Below are 15,498 nucleotides of genomic sequence, written 5' to 3' on the forward strand. Positions count from 1 at the left end.
GCCAATCTAACAAATGTTTTCCTTCAACAGTTTTTAATCTTACCATTAGCATTGTTGACACAGTATGGTAAACTTCTTTCTTTCAACACACCGGCCGTATCCCACCGAGGCGGGGTGGCCCAAAAGAAAAAACGAAAGTTAATCCTTTTATATTTAGTAATATATACAGGAGAAGAGGTTACTAGCCCCTTGCTCCCGGCATTTTAGTCGCCTCTTACAACACGCATGGCTTACGGAGGAAGAATTCTGTTCCACTTCCCCATGGAGATAAGAGGAAATAAACAAGAATAAGAACTAGAAAGAAAATAGAAGAAAACCCAGAGGGGTGTGTATATATATATATGCTTGTACATGTAAGTGTAAGTAGAAGTAGCAAGACGTACCTGAAATCTTGCATGTTCATGAGACAGAAAAAAAGGACACCAGCAGTCCTACCATCATGTAAAACAATTACAGGCTTTCGTTTTACACTCACTTGGCAGGACGGTAGTACCTCCCTGGGTGGTTGCTGTCTACCAACCTACAACCTATGAGTATGGTAAACATTCTAATAATATAAATGAAGATGCATTATCATTTAGTACATATACCAGATAACAGTAAACTGCTTTATCTGGGCAAAACCTGAACAATGAAGAAAATTACACTGTTCTCCACAAGGGAGACATCTCAGAAGAGGTTCATTGATGCTGGTGAGGGGCTCTTGATCTAGCAAATTTGATCTGTGCTCCAGTTCCCTGAATTGAGCCTGAATGCCTTCCATGCCCCTTCCCCAACAGACACTGTATAATCCCTATGGGTTTAGCACTTCCCCATGATAATAATGATCCACAAGAGAGGTTCTTTGATGCTGTCGAGGGGCACTCGATCCAAGGAATTGGACTTGTGTTTCCACTGGGTCGAACATGATTCCCTCTTATTCCTCAGGCACTATATGACCTCTATGGGTTTAATGCTTCCCCCTAAATATAATTACTGCAACAATGATTCGAATTTTGCATACCAAGCCCCACAACTAACCCCTACCTATCACACACTCTTACCACAGCACTGTATGACCCATACAGGTTTAGTGCATATATTACAGTACTATTATTTACTAATTGTGCAGTGGTGTGGTTATATGTAAAGTATACAATACAGAAATCCAAGAAAATTTTTGTTATGGAAAAAAGAAGTCGTCCAAATAGCACAGGTAAGTACATACTAATGAAAGGTTTTAAACTTATGAAAAGTGGTAAATCCACTAAACAGTAATTATACTGACAAGCACTAAAATCGATACTGAACTTGAAGTTTGAGAAGTCTTGGAAATATGGAATGATTGTTTAAAAACTGCTCAGTTAATATATGTTAGGAATGAAAGAATGCTGTTAAGTACAGTGGACCCCGGTTAACGATTTTAATCCGTGCAAGAGGGGTAATTGTTATGCGAAATAATCGTTATGCGAATGAATTTTCCCCATAAGAAATAATGGAAATAAAATTAATCCGTGCAAGACACCCAAAAGTATGAAAAAAAAAATTTTACCACATGAAATATACATTTTCCCACACACAAAGAGAAGGATACATGCACAATAGTAGAGTAGTACATGCACAGTATATATTGTGCATGTACTAGTCTACTAAATGAAGAATAAATGACACTTACCTTTATTGAAGATGCAGCAATGACTGATGAGACACTGTGTCCTGGGAGTGCCTTTTCCTCCTGAGTACTGTAGGTCCTGTTTGGCATTTTCTTCCAGAACAGGCCTTATCACACTGTGTATGCCACTACAATTCTTAAATCTCTCAAACCAACCTTTGCTGGCTTTAAATTCACCAATATGAGCACTAGTTCCAGGCATTTTTCCCTGTTCACCTGGGTGTTAGTCGACTTGTGTGGGTTGCATCCTGGGAGACAAGATTAAGGACCCCAATGGAAATAAGTTAGACAGTCTTCGATGACACTGACTTTTTTGGGTTATCCTGGGTGGCAAATCCTCTGGGGTTAATTGTTTCTTGGTATTCTCAATAAGCCACACCAACAACGGTGCTACAGCAGCAGCAGCAGCTGACAGTGCAGCAGCAGCAGCAGCTGACAGTGCAGCAGCAGCAGCAGCTGTACCACCAATAGTAGCGATGGTTGATTGGGGTTTATTATACAACCTGGCCAGCTCGGAGACATGCACTCCACTTTCATACTTATCAATGATCTTTTTCTTCATCTCTATTGTAATTCTCACCCTTATTGCTGTAGGGTTGGCACTAGAAGCTTTCTTGGGGCCCATGGTCACTTATTTTCCAGAAAAAGCACCGAAAACACTGTAATAATACGAAATATTCCGATTGTATGCTTGGATGTTACCGCGGAGGCTGGCTGGTAAACAATGCCACCGGCGGAACATGTGAGCGTGGCTCAGGCCGCACATTGGACGCGTCTCGGACGAAAATCGGTAAGCGGGTTTTTAAGCGGTATGTGAGGCAAAATTTTTGCAATTAAAGTAAGCGGTATGCGAAATAATCGCTATGTGATGCCATCGTTATGCGGGGGTCCACTGTATTTCTTATCCAGAACTAATTAATTAATTGTTGCTCATATCTTTAAGCTTTCCACAGGTTCAAATTGCTATAAAACTACATAAACTATGGCTTTATATTATGCAACACTTTTTCTGTGGTGGAGGAATTAGTGTCCATAAATACCCTGTAGTTCAAGTCTGCCCTTTTCTTACTTCTGAAAGTCTGTCTTCTCTGCCTTGGACTCATAATAATAATAATATCTTTATCTACTACAAGTACATGTACAAGGTATACAGGCCTAACTGACATTAGTGACATAATACTATATAGAAAGCCGCTTGTTATGCATAGCACTTCAGGAAAATTAGGTCAGTTTTGTCCCAGGATGCAACCCATACCAGTCGAATAACTCCCTGGTACCCACTTTACTGATGGGTGAACATAGACAACCGTTGTAAAGAAACACACCCAATGTTTCTACCTTTGCTGGGAATCAAACCTGGACCTTCACCATGTGAAGCAAGAGCTTTAGCCACCAGGCCTTGGATCTTGTTCTTCAATAATATTCAGTCACCTCCTGATCTCGGAAATTGGAGATGCCCACCTCTTGAATTAAACCTGTTTAACACATTCACCAGGTGCTTCATGACCCCTACAGATTTTGCGCTTCCCCATAAATATAATTTTCAGTAGTAGTAGATGAAAATGAAAATGAAAATGAAAATGAAGATGATGATGATGCTGATGCTGCTGCTTCTTCCAACAATGCCTCCAAGTCCTCCAACAAAAAGGGATATGTTACTTGTTTTCCTGATCGCTTGATCCCAGGACAACTGGCACTGCTGGCTAGTGTTTCCAGAGTTGTAAACTTTCTTTGCTACTTCCATTTGCATTGTAGTCTTGGCCACCTAAAGTACATTGCAAGTGATTCAGACTACAGCCTCTCCTCACTTAACGACGGAGTTCCGTTCCTAATACTGCGTCAGTAAACGAATTTGTCACTAATCGAGAAGCATACTATAATCGTAGTGGGTTTATGTCAACCATCTTTAATATTGCTTTAATGTCACCCTTGCACCATTATAACATGTTTAATATATTTTTAAATGTTTATACAATTGTGTACTGTATATTGTAATAAACAGAATAGAGAAAATCAGCTCTAATATACATTATTTAGGTATGCATACTAGTCAGAGAGCCCGTCGTAAGTCCGAGTCGTCGGTAAACAAGTATGTTGCTAAGTGAGGAGAGGCTGTATTAATTCCTTGCATCTTTTCAATCACATTCAACAATGTTGTACCTTCATTAGGCAAATGAGGTTGAGTTTTGCTGGGCCTCTGATTATGAACACATGTAGTCTACTGGCCTGCACACCTGGCTGTAGCATGATACACACTTAGGAACAAGCAAAAAGGCATCAGAGTAATTGTATTTCCTTCAAATAATAATATGGAATGTACAATATACACAGCCTATGTACAATATACACAGCATATGTACAACATATACAGCTGTGTACAATAAGGCAAATGCAAGCACAAGACACAGTGAGAACTGTATTGACCAGACGCAAAGGTAAGTTTGCTAAGGATGATTCATGGGTGTACAACATTGCTTCACAACTCTGGAAGGCTTCCTTATGATGGCTGATTTAACCAAGGTACTGGCATAACACTGGGGCCCCCTACTCGTTAAATTCTTAGCACCTGGTTTGCTGGTCGGGAGGCATGCCTACATTGGCGTGTGACATACGGCTTCTTAGCATGCCACGCTGGTCGTGCTGGTGATCAGATCAATGTACTTACAGACACTGCACTGCAGGGCCCTCTCATCTTGCACAGGAGGATGCTTTTTTCCATTACCAGTGAAGTCACTAACAGCATCATCAGTCTACATTAGTAACCATATAGCTGTTTTTCAACCCACAATAGGCTTTCAGGCTGTCCGATATCTTTTCTAGATTATTCCATTCATAAGAGAGCATGTAAAATTTACTTTCAATTTCTAAAAATACCCCGACCACCTTTCATTGTCTGTCTTCCTCTCTAAAGTCCTACTTTAGTGCAAACTCCCTATATGATTTCTTAAATGAAACTTAATTACTAAACCAATTATGACTTCCTTCACCGTTGTGTTCACCCTTCTTGCTTTTATCCTGTAACATCGTCCAGTCTATAGTCAGGCAGTGATGAATGATCCAAAAGGGTTTCGAGCTGTTTTGCAAGTATTGTTTTGGCTATGCTCTCTCCATTGTTCTCAATGCTCTACCCAAAATCCTCTGCATAACCATGGGCTTTTTGCACGTACAACCAAATGTCACCCATCTCTGTACAAATATTTTATCATGTGAAAATTATTTTTTGATTCTGAAATAGCTTTTGCAGTTTTTTTTTTTTTTTTGGGTAATAATATCTTCATTCTTGCCAGTTGTCCAATGGTATGGAATTATGTACTTGCATACAATGCACCTGCACACAAGACACTATTATTTCAGAGGGGCACCTAGCATTACTAAAAGAAATGTCAGGTTCTGCAAACAAGCCAACATCTTTTGATTCTTTGTTCCATTCATCAGATCACTTTCTTGTGCTAGATAGGTATAATCATGAGGTACTACCTTCTTGCCGTATAAGTGAGAAATAAAAGACCGTTAAACATTTTACACTGGCAATGTGGAAAATAAATTCCCATAATTATACTGTATATATTTTTATAATGTAAATATACATGATTAATGCATTACTGTTGTTCTAAATTGTATTTTGAATAGAACCAACCGGGTTCACCCTGCGCCTGCGCGGATGTGCGGGGGGACAGGTCGAGGCAGGGCAGAGAGAGGCGGGAGTGTTTTGAATGTAGTGAGGAGGCTGTGAAAACATGGGACCAGGAAATTGGCGTTCACGGCGGCCTAAGGATTAATATAGGCCTCACTTCATAATAGGAAGTGTCATAACTGTTCCTGGTGAAGAGTGAGGGAACGTGATTTATGGGACCACCGTAATAAGTGGTAAAATTAGTGAATAATGGTAGGACCGGGAGTGACGGGTGTGCTGCCATGGAAAGTGTCCAGGGGAAATTACCCGTGAGTTAACCCTCACTCATCGGTCTCAGATCTTAAGACTCGTTCATTCTTGCCTAATACCGTTCGTGCTGTGGGGTGGGCTAATTGAAGTACAAATTAGTACCGTGATCTTAACTAAACCGCAATTATGGTAGGTGAAGATGCAGTACCAGCTGTCCCAGCTCTAAGTCAATTAAAGCGGTCTATGGGAGCCTATAAGGGGCGCCGGTGGCCTGGTGGTGGCCCGGTGGCCTGGTGGCTAAAGCTCCCACTTCACACACGGAGGGCCCGGGTTCGATTCCCGGCGGGTGGAAACATTTCGACACATTTCCTTACACCTGTTGTCCTGTTCACCTAGCAGCAAATAGGTACCTGGGTGTTAGTTGACTGGTGTGCGTCGCATCCTGGGGGACAAGATTAAGGACCCCAATGAAAATAAGTTAGACAGTCCTCGATGACGCACTGACTTTCTTGGGTTATCCTGGGTGGCTAACCCTCCGGGGTTAAAAATCCGAACGAAATCTTATCTTATCTTATCTTACCAAGACGCAGACTGGGAGGAACTAGAGAGTTGCCTGAAACCTTTGGAGCAAAGACTAGAGGCCTTTGAGAGATCATTTATCCTTTATGAGACAGAGGCCTATACTACAGGTGAGTCTGAATATACAGTCGAAGAAGCACGGACGGACTATGACGAACGAAGGGCAGAGTGTAAAGCAGAGTTGAGACTCTGCAGGCAGTTAATAAAGACTTTGAAGGTTGGTACAGCAGGGGCAGCAAATGTTTCAAGGAACATGAACAACAGCACGCCTGTTAATGTGTTGCCCAGATTGCCCCAGTTGAATTTACCAACGTTTGACGGAACCTTAACAGAGTACATTGCTTTCTGGGATCAGTTTAAAGCCCAGATAGATGACAGAGACGATTTGTCAGATGCCGTCAAATTACAATATTTACGTTCACAGCTCAAGGGTAAAGCCTTGGACTTGGTCCGGCATTACCAAACCACCGACACCAATTACCAACATGCCAAAGACCAATTAAAGGACACGTTTGGCAACACTGAGGAGATAAAGGTAGCTATACTTTATCGGTTGTTGGATCTAGAGGCTTGTCGCCATGACTGTCAGAGCCTAGAGAAGTTCCGAATCGAAGTTATGAGTTTGACGAATAGTCTTAAAGATTTACATGATTGGGGTAAGTCAGAATGGTTCATCAGTCAGGTGATTCAGAGGAAACTGGCTGGCACTACAGTGCATGAGTTGCACTTAAAATATCGGACGAACCGGTTCACAATGCAACAGATCGTTGAGGAGTTGGGAGATCTCGTGTCTCACCTGAGCATAGGTCGGGGGGAGAAATTGCCGACCAAGGTTGGAATCGATCAACCCCTCCAGATACTCGAGAGATAAAGCTAAACCACCTCCTACTAGGGTTGGCTCATATTATGCCCAGGACAAGTCCTCCACCCCCAGAGCCAAGGGAGAAGTCATTCAAGCGGCCAGTAAGAGACGGTGAGTGTTTTGTGAAGAACATGCTAGTTCAGGGTGTTCAAGCTTCACCACCTATAACCAAAGGGTTCAACGACTAAGGGAGTTGAGACTTTGTTTCAAGTGTTGTGGAGAACATTTTGCCAGGGACTGTAATGCCCAACTCAGGAAGTGTCGGGGCTGCTGGAAGGGTAAGCACCACAGTGCACTGTGTCCTAATGACGCCAGATTAGCACAAGTTAAGGAGAGCAAACTGCGAGAAAGGGCGGAGAGCAAGAACAAGTCTGAAGTAGTGATGAGTGTGGCGAGTACAGCACCGAGAATTTGTTCTGGTGAGCAATTTCAAGGTTCGGTGGCCTTGCCCACCATAATGGCGGTGGTTGCGAACGGGAAGAATTCTGAAATGACCCATTTGTTCTTCGACAGTGGGGCACAGAGATCCTTCATAGTGGAGAGTCTAGCAACTAGACTGAAGCTGGAGACAGTTGGTAAAGTTGACATGAAGGTGGAAGGGTTTGGTGGGGAAGTCCCACGCAGGTCTTATCCAGTAGTCAATGTGACGGTCAGGTTAGCCGGGCATCGACGGGAAATTTCAGCCTTGATAGTGAAGAGGCTGTCCAATATCATTACCACTAAGGGACTGGCTGCAGCAGTCAAACGTTTGAGGGAGTTGGGTGTGAAGCTAGCGGAACCAGACATTGCTACAGACAACGTTAGTAATGTAGGAATCTTGGTAGGAGGGGATTACATAGACAAGTTCATGTCTACGAGAAGGGTTATCAAGGAGGGGGTTGGCCTGTACAGGACTCCAGCGGGGTACATCGTAGGAGGCAGAGTACCAGCTCACTTCCCTGCGACCCCGGGAAAGGAGGGTTCTGGTATTACAGCGACTGAGGCTGTACTGGTGATGCGGATTGGTGTGCACGAAGGTCTGTCAGAGATGCAAGTTGGCATATCCGACAGTGAGCCGGTCCATAAACTATGGGACCTGGATGTAGTAGGGATTAAAGGTGACCAGCCGCCCCCCGAACACGAAGAGACGTATCGAGATTACTTGAACCATGTGCAGTTCAGGGACGGACAGTATTGGGTGCGACTCCCATGGAAACCGGGACACCCAACGCTGCCCACTAATTTCAAGAAGGCACGGGGTCAGTTGAATTCATTGGTGAACAGCCTGACCAAGAAGGGTCTGGTGGGGAAATATGATGATATTATTAAGGAACAGCTGGCCCTTGGGTTCATTGAGAAAGTGCCCAATGCCAGCCCTGGGGAAAACACCCATTATCTTCCACACATGGCAGTCACCAAGGAGTCGGTAACCACTCCCATCAGAGTAGTCTTCAACTGCAGCTCACAGGCGAGTCCCCGAGAGCCATCGTTGAACGACTGTCTGCTCACAGGGCCCTCCCTGATGCAGAAATTAGCAGATGTGTTGTTGAGATTCAGGACAGAACAGTACGCCTATGCAGCAGACATTAGCAAAGCCTTCCTACGTATTGGGTTGCAGCCACAAGACAGGGACTACACAAGGTTCTTGTGGTTGGCTAACAGGGAGGTGCCCAAGCAAGGGTATAATACCTACAGATTCAGGGCAGTGTTGTTTGGTGCCACTAGTTCACCATTCTTATTACAGGCTACCATAGACTACCACCTTGTGAACTGTAACAGCCCGCTTAAAGAATTACTGAAGACCCTATTTTATGTAGACAACATGCAAGGTACCACCTCAGATGAAAGGCTGTTGATGGACATTTACCGAGAGTCTAATCAGGAGATGCTCTCGGCTAACATGCCATTGAGAGAATGGGTGACAAACAATCCAATGTTGCGGGGCACGGTGGAACGTGACTATGCTGGCTACTCAGTACCTGAGGTAACATCTGTATTGGGACTGGAATGGGAAATCGAGGAAGACAGACTTAGGCTAAAGAGGAAACCTGATGGGGAAGGGAAGCTGACCAGGAGGTCTTTGCTGAGCAAAGTACAGACTGCCTTCGATCCTTTGGGTTTGTTGACACCCATCACCATTCGAGGGAGGATGCTAGTGCAACAGACCTGGGAGCTGAACCTAGGTTGGGACAACCCACTGCCAGAAACAGTCTGCCAGGAGTGGGATCTGGTTAGCAAAGACCTAGCGGAATTGCATGAGTTCACATTCCCCAGGTCCATCGGGTCCATCAGGAGGTTTACAGCCAGATTCTCGTGCCCGCGTTTGATTATCTCGGACAATGGCACAAGCTTTAGGGCGGCCGATAAAGTTTTCAGGAATCTTAGGGACAACGGAGAAATACGAGAACACCCGAAGAGAACAGAGTGCGAGTGGAGGTTCATAGCTCCCAGGGTGCCTTGGCAAGGGGGATTCTATGAACGCATGGTGGGCACAGTCAAAAGGTGCATTCGGAAGGTCTTGCACGGCAGGAGAGTGAGCTTTGATGAACTGAGAATAGTGTTAGTTGAGATAGAGGCAAGAGTTAATAACAGGCCTCTGACCTACGTACAAAATGGGATTGACGAGCAGGAAGCTCTCACCCCCAATCACATGCTGTTTGGAAGGAGGATTGAGCCCTTCCCTGCAATTTTGAGTCAGTCTTCCAGGGAGCTGGATTATTATGGGCCAGATGGTCCCCCCATCAATGAAGAACTGCACAGGAATCACAACAGACTGGTGAACATCCTGGACAAATGGAACAAGGTGTGGCGCAGGGATTACTTGACAACCTTGCGGGAACATTTCTATGGTGCCGACCCCGAGGCAAATAAGATGATGCTAAGTGAAGGGGACCTGGTGTTAGTAGAATCCGAGGCACCCTGGGCATACTGGCCTCTTGGCCTGGTAGTGTCAACCCACCCAGACAAGGCTGGGCGGTTGAGAATGGTGAAGGTGAGAATGAGTGGTGTCGAGACTATAAGACCCATCAACAGGCTTTTACCTCTCGAGGTCCACATGGTGGGACCGGGACATGAGAAATTAGACCAGAGGCTGACCGAGCTGAGCGGCCGGACGACCCGTAAAATGGCACTCAAGTCCAGGGCCCACTGGGAGGGCCTGCGGGAGGCAGACTTGATCTAGACTTAGCGCCTACCTTCGCCGGCGGGAGGATGTGGAAATTTATTTGGTCCCTAAAGTTCCACAGGACGGATCCAGCATGGCCGTATGGGACGGATGAGCTGGATGGCCCTTATACCCCACCCAAACATGAAAGCATTCTCTCTGGTCGGCGATGGATTCTTGGTAGGCATGTATTTAATTTATAGATTTATTCTTCAGGGAAGGAGTAGGTAGTTTTACTGTTAGTATATTAATATTAGGTTACTAAGGCAACTGTAGATAATAATAATGTAGACCTAAGACCTTAACATAGGTAGTAATAGGCCGATAATGTAGGCAAACACTAGGATAAGTTAGCTAGGGAGAACTGGCAGCCCTAGCTTGAATGACGAGGCGCGGGTCACAAAGACAGAATAGCGTCTTCTTAAGACAGACACCACCTGGACAACACGTGCAGTGATCAGCAGATGGTGCCCCCCATGTGTCTTCACATCTGAGACCTGGGGGAAATCTGGTAGAGGCACCTCGATGTACCGTAGATGACCTCCTCCGTCAGGCCCATACAGTAAGACAAGACCTCCACCTTTATCTCGTAGATTTCTGGCCAGTGTCTTGGGAGATTGTGAGTGAGTTTACTGTGGGCCCGGTTGCAACAGGCGGTGCATGCCCAGAATTAAGGCTCCCGGTTGCACGTGGTTTCTGAGGGGAAGTCCAAAGGGGCTAAGGCTAAGCTTAGAGAAGTGAAGATCAAGATATATGCTGCAACACCAAGTAAGTTAGTCCTTTATACGTGCATGCAGGCGAGGTTTTCTTATAACAACAATCATTTGTGAAAATCTGTCCTATAAGCCACTTGTGAGGCTGAGGTACCGACCTCAGAGCTCGGTGTCAACAGAGTTTGCCAGGGTAGGCGACTCACTTGGAGACAGTCCACACAAATTTTCACACACCTCTTAAATAAACTTTTTTCTGTATTTCATATTGGCAAAATCATCAATTATATTCTGAAAATCAATATTACTTGTTAGATCAGACTCAATGGTCAACAAGGCTAGGTCACACAATTTGTCTTGGCTCATTGTTGAACGGAGCTGGTTTTTCACTCTTTTCAAAACAGAAAATGAATGTTCTCCTTCACAGTTAGTAGCTGGAAGTGTTAGGTAAAGGCGATACACTATGTCAACATTAGGGAAGGTTTCTGAGATACCTGCATTTTTAAATGTTTCAAAGCAGCTGAGGGTGCACATTTTTCAGGTGGAGCTTTAATCTGATTCATATACCCAGAAAAATGAACTATTTCTTCAACAAATGTGTCCTGAACATCTGCTGAAAGGTGTTGTTGCAACTTTAATGCAGCTTCTCTCAATTCTGCATCTGGCATAGTAGTAATTTTGAACAGAAATCCAAACTTGTCATTGAGATTCTGGCAATTTCTTTTCTTTTCACCAATTCTGTAATCAGTGAATCCAGAATGACGAAGTATGTAGCTGTCTTACATTTCTGCCTTGGTAGCAACACATTTTCATTGTCTGGCTATTCAAAATTGCGTTTCCTCTTCCTTGACCGCTGATGATCAGCCCGGTAACTGTAGTCTTTCACCAGCAGTTTAGCTTTCTCTTCAAACATTTCAAAAGCTTCATCATTGCGAAATGAGCTTACAAATTCCACTAAGCCTGCATAGAGGTTAGCACAAGTAGCCATTTCATTTTCAATTTTCTGAAGTGTCTTGTTCGTGGCATTTAACGTTCCAGTATACAGTCCCAAAGCACACAGAGTAAGGCCAATTCAAAATCTTCCAATTTTGACGCTAAGCTGGCTGCTTCGCTTCTTGTAGTTGCTGTCTGGTCTTCATCCTCTGCTATTTGGATCAAAGCAGAACGTATTTCAGCAAAGCTGTCTTTCAAAGCATGTGTTGCATCATGCTGCGCTGACCACCTTGTTGTTGATAATGATTTGATGACATCTCTATGAATGGTTGACTTGAGTATACTCCACCGATGCGTTGAAGCAAAGAAAAAAATAAAAGAGTGCTTGTAAAAGTCCAAAAAATGAAACTGCAGCGACACAACACTCCGCAGCACATGACCCAACAAGATTAAGAGAATGTGCTGAGCAGGGCACATATTCAGCAAGTGGGTTGATTTGCTTGATACGGGCTTGCAATCCATTATATTTACCCGACATGTTACTTGCATTGTCATAGCTCTGGCCACGGCAATCCATAATAGAGAGATCATGTTCAAGCAGAGTATCCAGTACTACATTCATCATTGTTTCTCCATCATGGCCTGAAAGAGGAATGAATTTTATAAAGCGCTCTACAGGCTTACCACTGGAGTCGACAAAGTGAACAATGAATGTCAATTGATCTGTATGTGAAATATCTGGTGTTGAATCTACACTTATTGCAAAGTATTTTGCAGTTTTCACAGCTGCTATGATGTTATTGAGGACCTTCTTAGTCATCAGTTCAATAAATTCATTGCATATAGTAGATGACATGTAAGATACCGTGCCTCTTCCTGCATTCCCAAGGCGTGACACATGATTTGCTAAGAATGGATCGAATTGTGCTAACATTTCTATGATCCCTAGGAAATTGCCATTGTTTTCCGAACCAAAAACCTCATTTTTTCCACGGAAAGCAAGTCCTCTTAGAGCTAAGAATTTTACAACAGAAACAACTCTTTCTAGAACTTTTCTCCAATAAGTGCACTCTTTTTCAGTTTGATTTTCCAAATGAGAATCCAATAAGCATTTTTTCTGTGCACGAAATACACTGGCTAAAATGCAGCTCCTGTGAGTGGTGCTGTTTTCATGTTCCTCGAAACGCTTGGAATTTTTCCAGTCATTGAACCCCTGTGTGAAGGTATTTTCTTTGGTAGAAAATAGCTTGCATGCTGAACAGTACACTTTTCCTGAGCTTTCAGAGTATACCATCCATGATCTTTTCACAGTTTCTGAATTTGCAAGCTTCCTATAAAACATAGATGACTTTAAACAACGACGACTTCCATCATCATAAATCCTTGCTGATTTCCTAAAGTCAATGTTCAGAGTTTGACTGAAGTTTTCTGCAATGAAAGCATTACGTAGAGAATCTGGGATTACATTTGGCCATGAGGCAGGATCTTTTAAGACAAATCCTGTGGATGAAATGTCCGTTGAGACATTGAGAGGAGACACAAAAGAAGTAGATGCTGGCTGAGAAATAATGGAGGGAGGGCTTCCTGTATGATCTGACGTATCTGCAGATTCAACTGTACTGGTAACATCAGAAACTGTTTTCGTGAGCATGTCTGTGATCTTTCTGCAGCTTCCTACATCTTTCTTTTTCTGTTCTTCTTCTTGAATTTTCTTCTTTCTTTTCTGTGACCCACTCGCATAAGAACGTCCAACATCACGTTCACGAGATGCCATAATGAGGATGTATCACTGCCTGTAATCATGCAAATACAAATTTTTCATTATCAATTATTATTTTTTTAATTATTATTAATTTTTTTTTCTGTCAATTGGGGGGATATGGCCCTTGTATCCCCCTTTCCTCTGGCTGTGCATCTAAAAATTCAAAACATTACCAGAAAGGAGTCATATACAGAACTTTTACCATAGATTAGGTTAGTGATTTGGGCTACGAATATTTTACTAATTCATCCTCCTTGATCTCCAATTTACTTAAACAGAAATCATACCGAGTCCAAGAACAATGCACAATGGTATTTATATTATCATTTTCATAACTAAACTAATCATTATGTTTTGCATGATATATGGCCTACCACCATAGATAAGGACATGAGAATTAAAGAATGCAGGGACAATTTTCAGTTTCACCCAACCAACGATTTTCTGATGTGGCTTGTGTGTTTCTGGGGAAATATGTAGTAAATTAATTGATGTTTTACATCACTTCCGTCGCAACTTGAAAACTAAGCATTTGTGACGGAAGTGATGTAGAATATCAATCAATTGAGATCTGTTATTGAAATGATAAAGACTTCAAGACAGGACAAAGTGCTTTTAATTAAAACCTACAAACGGAAGTCAGTTTGCGTTTTTAGGTTTTTCTTTATAGTATTTTTACCAAAAATGCGTCTTTACTGGTCCATGCGTCTTTACTGGTCAAGTAACCCTATCAGGTACCTCCCTTAACATTTAGAGGCGAAAACAAACATTTATCCATACACATCAATGTCTATCAGCAACACTTCAGTTAATTTGTCACAGTACAAGTCTAGATAACGTGTAATTACTACAGAAAATTGGAGAGGAATCTCCCATACTCACCCATTAGCGGGAAAACACAGCTGTTCTGACGTAAACAAAGGCGTGTTGAGTGTTGCCATCTATGGTTAGGTTTATTTATTTTTATTTTATTTTATTTCATTATTTATTTTTGTTTTTATTAATTTTTAAAAATCAATTTTACTCTCCAAACACTTGAACTTTTTAGGTAGGGACCCCTTTGCACTTACACCATGTGAGCAGTCTTGGATGAGCCCCTGAACCCCTTGGACCGCGGGGCCCCCAAATGCGCGAGGCCCTAGGCAAATGCCTAGTTTGCTTATGCGGTAATCCAGCCCTGTTTACACTAACCAATTCCTTGAATCAAACCTTCACCGGCATCAAGGATCCTCCTTCACTGGCATCAAGGAACCTTCCTCGCAGGAGTCAAATAAACTACCTCACCGGCATCAAGGAACCTGGTGAAAAGTTTGTTTCATGGATGCTGAAGATAAGATTTCGTTCGGATTTTTAACTCCTGAGGGTTAGCCACCCAGGATAACCCAAGAAAGTCTGTGTCATCGAGGACTGTCTAACTTATTTCCATTGGGGTCTTCAATCTTGTCCCCCCAGGATGCGACCCACACCAGTCGACTAACACCCAGGCACCTATTTGCTGCTAGGTGAACAGGACAACAGGTGTAAGGAAACGCGTCGAAATGTTTCCACCCGCCGGGAATCGAACCCGGGCCCTCCATGTGTGAAGCGAAAGCTTTAGCCACCAGGCCACCAGACTGTTTCTCATTTCCCAGGCAGTGCACGATCTTTAATAGTTTAGCGCTTCATAATAATCATAATTGTAAAAAAAAAAAAGAGGTAGATATAATGTAAGTTGTCTGGTTAATGGGGTTTAAAACCTATCTACACACAAGGGTATTAAAGCTGCATATCACCTATTCACCACCAGTTATGAATACCTAACTGGTGGTGAACCAATGACTTTGTCGGCAGTTTGAATCAGGTAACAACCCCAAAACATCTTAGGTGGGTTATTTTGGTGTTTGTTGAATGTATCCATTACAAAGAGGTTTACCTTTGCTCCATCACTACCACTGATCTGTATTTTGTAACCGTGCATTCAAAATGCGCCTCATCTG

This window comes from Cherax quadricarinatus, chromosome 80, assembly GCF_038502225.1.
Source record: "Cherax quadricarinatus isolate ZL_2023a chromosome 80, ASM3850222v1, whole genome shotgun sequence".
NCBI lineage: Eukaryota > Metazoa > Arthropoda > Malacostraca > Decapoda > Parastacidae > Cherax > Cherax quadricarinatus.